This window comes from Notothenia coriiceps, unplaced genomic scaffold, assembly GCF_000735185.1.
Source record: "Notothenia coriiceps isolate Sejong01 unplaced genomic scaffold, NC01 NC01_scaffold00037244, whole genome shotgun sequence".
In the NCBI taxonomy this organism is placed as follows: Eukaryota; Metazoa; Chordata; class Actinopteri; order Perciformes; family Nototheniidae; genus Notothenia; species Notothenia coriiceps.
In genome coordinates, this window is record NW_011369945.1 from 7785463 (window position 1) to 7791881 (window position 6419).

Below are 6419 nucleotides of genomic sequence, written 5' to 3' on the forward strand. Positions count from 1 at the left end.
GGGGGGGGGGGGGGTCGATGATGGGAAAGACGCTGGACAATGTGAACACCAACACCCACCATGGTGGTGCTGGTCACAGCTGGTCTGTCCTGGCGAGGGCTGAGCCGTCTGCGAGGGAGACTCCAGCCCCTCCACCAGGGGAGGGCTGGTGTTGAGCTGCCCGACAGGGGGGGGCCACGGTAGGTCCTTGATCACTTTAATCTCTACTGCAAGTGTCGCCCCGAGTCACCAGAGGAGAGATGGAGGGAAGGAGAGGACAGCAACAAGAGGCATAAATGGACAACCACAAAGGAAGTGAGGAAAGGGAAGTTATGGCAGGAAACAAGGAGGAAAAAGAGAAAAGGAGGAAGTGAAAAATAGATAGAGCATTGTAGTAGAGAGCTGGTAATCCAAGAATCAGCAGTAGATGTGGACTACAAAAGGAGAGGAACACAACAGGACTGGAAAAAGATTCAAGTTAGTGTACGAGTAAGTAGGGTTGGGTTTTGATAGCAGGTGCTTTTATGGATTTCATTTTAGGCCGATTTCTAAAGGGCAACGGTGTAATGGTCAACCGGTATTTACTAAGGTTGAAACTTAACTCCTAGAAGGAATGTTAAAGGACTCAAAAACCAAATTTCAAAGCAGATTTAGATTCTATACAGTGCTAATAAACCCCAACCCTACCTAAAGAGTTCCCCTTTCCAATAGCTCTCACTCGACAATCCAGACTGAGGATCTTAAGTCTCACCAGAGATACATTAGAAACATGGCAATGCAAAGTTCTCAATTGCTACTCTTATAAGAAGTAATGCATGATGTGCTGTATGACAGACTTACATAAGAGGCAGCCCTCAAGAATACAATGCTGTACTTCAAAGTGCAGACTATGATATATAGGACTGCCTTGAGCTCAGCTACAGATGGTCACTGATACAGTTCAGCATACACTCTGCTCTTACTCTTTGAAAAGACCTAAGGCTTCTATATTAAGATAATCAACAATGTAGACAACATCCTTCACTGGAATTCACCTCACAGCAATCCATCCTGGCAGTGGACACTCCCCGGCTTTGCCCTTTAAATAATGCATGCCTCGTGTCCAGCCGGGGTATTACCAGGGTAAATTGAGCGCCCTAGCAAAAGCATATCTATCACTGAACAAGCCACTTGTTAGTAGCTGAGCACACTTTATAAATAGGATGAAGATGGGAAGGCTTTTCGTCATCCTCTGAAAGTTAAGTGGCCTGTTTAATTATATCATTATTTTGAACATAAATCTTCATACACTCATCTCCCAGTGAGAACAGTTGCAGTGATGTCACTGTCCATGGTGCTGGAGATGTTACTACAGTAGATCAAAGAAAATAGGGTGAGTGTGATTTCGTCAAAACAGTTTCCACTGATGGTAGCCAATGCCTTTACAGTCTACACAAACAGTTGGAAGCTTACAAAACACTACAAGTTTCCAACCAAGTTGCAGAAAAAAAGAACAACAAAAGAATAGAAACAAAACTACAACGGGGAAGGGACCACAAAAGAAAAATTCATAATAATATACCAAGAAAATGTGGTTTTAACCCAGGACAACTCTACAAGAAGTCATGGCCACATTACGCTTGTTGGAGCCATTGAGTTATTATTGTCTAATAGTTAGGCTTGATGATAATATAAATTAGATTAAACTCACCGTCTAAAGGTATTTTTGTGAGTCATACTATGGTTTTCAAATGTATTAATTTAAGGCTGACTTATTATTTGTTATGTGCTTCAGTATCACGTGCATGGCTATATGCCTATATATGGTAGATTGATTGGACACAGCTGATGTTGATGAGACGGGGAAACGGAAACGTATTTTGACTGTGTTCTTTTTGTTCTGTTGGAGATAAGCTTTGAGTTACTATGAAGCGAGGAAATGTGTCCTCCTGTATATGCCGTGTGGATCAATGAATAAAGCTCAACTGATTCAACTACGATCTCCGCTGAATCGTTTGGAAACAAAGAGAGGCGCGTCAAAACCCACAACCCCGATAGAGGTGGCTATTAACATGTAGACAAGGATTAAAACGCCACCACAATGCTTGTTAATGAAACAGATAACTATGGGATGACACTCGCAAAAAAAGCCTTCAATGTTAGTCTACCCTTGTATCTGAAGTTTCTGACAGCTATATTGCACCTGGCAGCCGTGTTGGACGAGGTCAAATTGACGGAGAGTAGCAACAGATTGGCAGTTAAGCAAATCAGCAAGAACATATTAAATACAGGAGCACTTTGTGTCAATACATTCTGGAAAAAAAGTTTTCCCCCTATAATTTTTTTCGATTTGTTCAGCATTCATTGGTTAGAGAAACATACACAATAAAAAAATATATAAAAACTTTGTGAGAAAAAAACCCACAAGATTGCTAATCAGTCAGTATTTTCCACTGAGTATCACTTAAATTACAGCAATTACTTTGTCAGTGCTACTTCAGTTAATAGGAACATAATGCATCTGTATTCACAATAACCATTAGTGTGTCTCTGTGTTGTAATGTTTCGTATAGAGGCTAGTTTTCAGTGCGCAGCAGAGCGTAATGCTAGAGACGTGTCTATCTTCAACCCTACGAGGAATTACAGCTGCAGTGCTACGGGACATGCTAATGAGAAGCAATATCAGCGGGCTAGATGAAGGGGAAACTGGAGAATATTCAATCCGACAAGCAATTAAATAGCTAGGCCCGCGGTGTCAGGGGGATAATCTGAAGAAAGGTGTTTGGGAGGAGGAGCTGCTTGCGGTCTGAACTGATGGCAGAGATGGGAGAGTTGTGGCTGGAGGCTGGGAGACGGAGACAGAAGGTCAGAAACTTTAGCAGCTAATATAACTTCCACTACTTTGGGGTGAAGTAGGGGACTCTCTTCCTATGAGATTAAAAGCCTAATACTCATTTCACATTGCAGATTAGCGTGTAATTGTTTGGGGAGCAGAAGGCTGCCTCCACTCTGCAGACTCACTGTGAGACGATGTGGGCGAGTGTGGCTTGGATTCGCTCCGTGGCACAGCTGAATAATAGTATTTAGAAATGTGGAAATTAAGGCAGGCTGATTCAATATTCTGTTTTTTTTTTTTTTAAACTCTAGGTGACTGCATTCTCCCTCACCTTGTAACACCATTACAAAATGCTGCCATCCCCTAAAGTCTGGAATAATCATTGGCTTTATATGCGTAGGTGCCATATGGATGAGTGCTTTTTCACACCTGTAGCTATCTATCTGAATTCAGGACTTAGGTGACAACAGCAGATCAGTAAAGCTGATTCACACATCAATATACAAGCTATCATAATATCACACAACGGTTTACAGCTGTTTTAATCATACAGATTTCGACTATATATCAGCTCTGTGGATCAGAACAGTATTGGGTTTAATGCGAAGTATGTTTCTTCAAGGAAGGAGGTTGCTTTGGTGTATAATGGTGCCAACATAGACAAAGCAAGAGAAATACAAATGTATAATAAGATATAAGCATAAAATAGGATTAAAATAATTGGAAATGACAGGGATGGGACTTAAGTCAAGTTGAACTGGATGTAAATATCAGTGGAAAAAGTTAATTCCACTCACGATGAATCTTGTGACCTTCTGTCTTTTAATTGGTTGGTAATCTTTTCATTGTAAAGAACTTGAAGCCTAACCTATGTAGCACAATATAGCTGTCCACATATATGAATATTATATACAATCACCCGGATTATTTGAATTATTGGCAGCAGTGTTTGTGCTTCCTTTTAATGAAAAGACACAGAAATAAGGTTAAGCCAAATTAATGAGGACCTTGTATAATAGATTTCTACAACTCTGTCATGTCATCTGACTGGATCAATATGCCATCTCTCATCTGCATTATCCTGGATCTATACTAGTACACATCGCCTGCTGTTGACATAGGGAAATAGGCTGTTAACGATTCTCAAATTAGAACACAGTGTGTTGCTTTGGAAACGTGTGTTGTTAGCTGGATGTCACATGGACTGGACACACGTTGATCAGCAGCCTGATGGGAGGGGGGGGCATTCAGTCAGCTATAAACACACTGCAGCTGATTAATTATTTGTTTCACAGCATGTGTGTTGACTACAGTTCATCAACAGAACCAGAGAATACTTGAACAATGGAAAAGGGTCCCTTTTTAATCTGTGTTTACCTTCCCTTTGTTCTTCCAGGAGAAGATCTATTTTGAGGCCAGGTATTTGTTTACCAAGGCTTTTCATTAGCCCATGGCACTTCATCACGGTAAACAGTGCGGCACCATAAATCACCAGCTATGCTTGTTTCCACCAACGCCATTTAATTTAGTTCTGCTTAATTTGGTTGGCTAATTGCATGCATATTCAGAACAAGCTGGAAGAGTGCAATGTTTATGCTTCACATTATGAGCAGAAAACAAAACCAGCCTCTTCTGAAGATGTGTTTGTTCCACCCAGCGACACCCAAATCATCACAGATAACAACTGTGTAATGCTCCGGGGGAACTGAAATGCCACCTCATAATTCTCTGCATACTGTATCCGTCACATTATACGGTCCTGCTCTCTTTCAAAGCACAGATCTGTTTTGAAAGACTGTGTGTTTGCATTAAAAATGAAAAGTGGCCTTTGCCTTGCTCTTCTATCTTGAGATTGACGGAGGAGATGCGTTAGTGACGGCTGGGCAGCAGGAGCTTTCGGGAGGGGGCGGGGGGGGGCTCGCTGGAGGAGCATCCATACTTTGTGAGGGAAGTTCACAGTGTGGTTGTGTGTGGCCAATGTGTGTGAGTGAAGATAAGACGTGTGGCAGCGCTGGGTAAAAAGAACGCAGCACACGTTTGAGGCTCATGAAAGAAGTCTGTCAGGAAGGTTATCAGCATGGTGTTGCTGCAGAGGCCAGGAGGACGACACGGGGCTGCTGAGTGACAGACAGCGTGGGGATGCAGAGAGAAACCGAGCCATGGCACCCACAAAACAGCTGGCTTTAGCCCAGGTGCAAAGCCAGCGCAGGACTGTAACTGAATCAATTATTTATTTTAGGACATTAGACTTAAGCCTCAGGTTTCTGGGTCGTTAAGCCCGTGAAGATTCATTAAAAAACCATAAAGCTCCCCAAGACCTGAGGGAGCGAGCCAGAGCGCTTTCTCTTATCTCCCGTGTTAAATGCAGGGTACCCGGCTGGCTGGGAGCCAAGGGAAAGGAGTTAGTAGCAGGTAACAGAGGGCAGGGAGATTAAGTGACAATGGCTCTCGATCCCAATCCTGCTGTGATGAGGCTCAGATTTCCAATGGCGGCCTGGCCATGTCTGGGAGTGTGAGTGAGCGAGCCATATGCAAAAAGGGCTCACTGACGGACATGCGAGCCCACATGCGGGCTTCGCCATGTGGTCAAATTCTAATGTGTCTTCCTCACTCCTCATCCAGAGGCTCATCCATCACCCACTCAGCAGCCATGAGGGAGGAGGAGAGAGGCTGTGGCGAGTGTGGGTTCAGTGTGTTGGGTTGGGGGGACAGCGGGGATGAGTGATTAACCAAACCGCAAGTACACAACCCCCCAACACCCTAACAAGGCAGGGAATTTAAATTCCATTGCATACCTGTCAGTAGATAGCCCGGCAGTGAATAATAACGTAAGTGTTGTGAAGAGGCGAGTGAGGCAGCGATAGAGACGACCGAGGAAAAAGGCTGCATTAGTCTGCTCTCCTTCCTCCATCATTAATGAAGACAAATAGTATTTTACGTAGATGGTATTAGACTGTGGTGGGAGGGCGTAGGCAGCACTTATTTTATCCCCCACCCCCCTCTGAAACCACTCAATGGCTTGGTAAGGTTATGCATCTTTTTTTATTATCAGCTAATACTTTGTTTGCAGACACTTTCATTCCCCACGTAATTGTTGAAATATAAACTGTGAACGTTTTTGATGAGCGCAGAATAGTGCCCCTGAAATCCAAACGGTGAGCAGTATCATTACTCATTGATATTACACAGTCATAAAGCGCCTACACACATAACCGAGGGGAAATTGCTCTCTAGAAACCTAACACAGGGAGCTTTGGTTTAGTTTAGTGACTTTCTGCCTACAGAAGTGCTTCAATCAGCCTGAATTAGTTGCCTGAAAATATTTGTATATTCTCACTTAATTGCTGACATCTGGGGACACGGCAAAATCACCATATTGGAGTACATAAGGTCCAATGAAACAATAAACAGTAACGGCCCCTACACACGGCAGCGTGCGTTGCCGCTTCAACGCTTCTGCCCATTCACTTTGAATGGGGTGACGTCACGATTCGCAGAACTGCATTGTGGGAGCAAAGCGTAGCTTCTCTCGCGGTGCTCGCTGCAAAAGTAGAGCAATGTTCTACTTTTGCCGCCTCAACGGAGGCGTCAGCCAATCGAATCATATGCCAGTGCAAGCTCTAGC

The 6419-nt window shown here is 43.5% G+C and overlaps 1 long non-coding RNA gene across 1 annotated transcript in view; it reads right to left on the bottom strand.

Annotated features, from left to right (window-relative positions):
- Nucleotides 1-65: 65 nt before the first annotated feature.
- The window catches only part of LOC104964591 (uncharacterized), an 11213-nt gene continuing 4859 nt past the window's right edge, over nt 66-6419 (bottom strand). Inside the window, exon 3 of the long non-coding RNA XR_800438.1 lies at nt 66-206. This is a non-coding gene — a long non-coding RNA (uncharacterized lncRNA). The remainder of the gene's footprint in view (nt 207-6419) is intronic.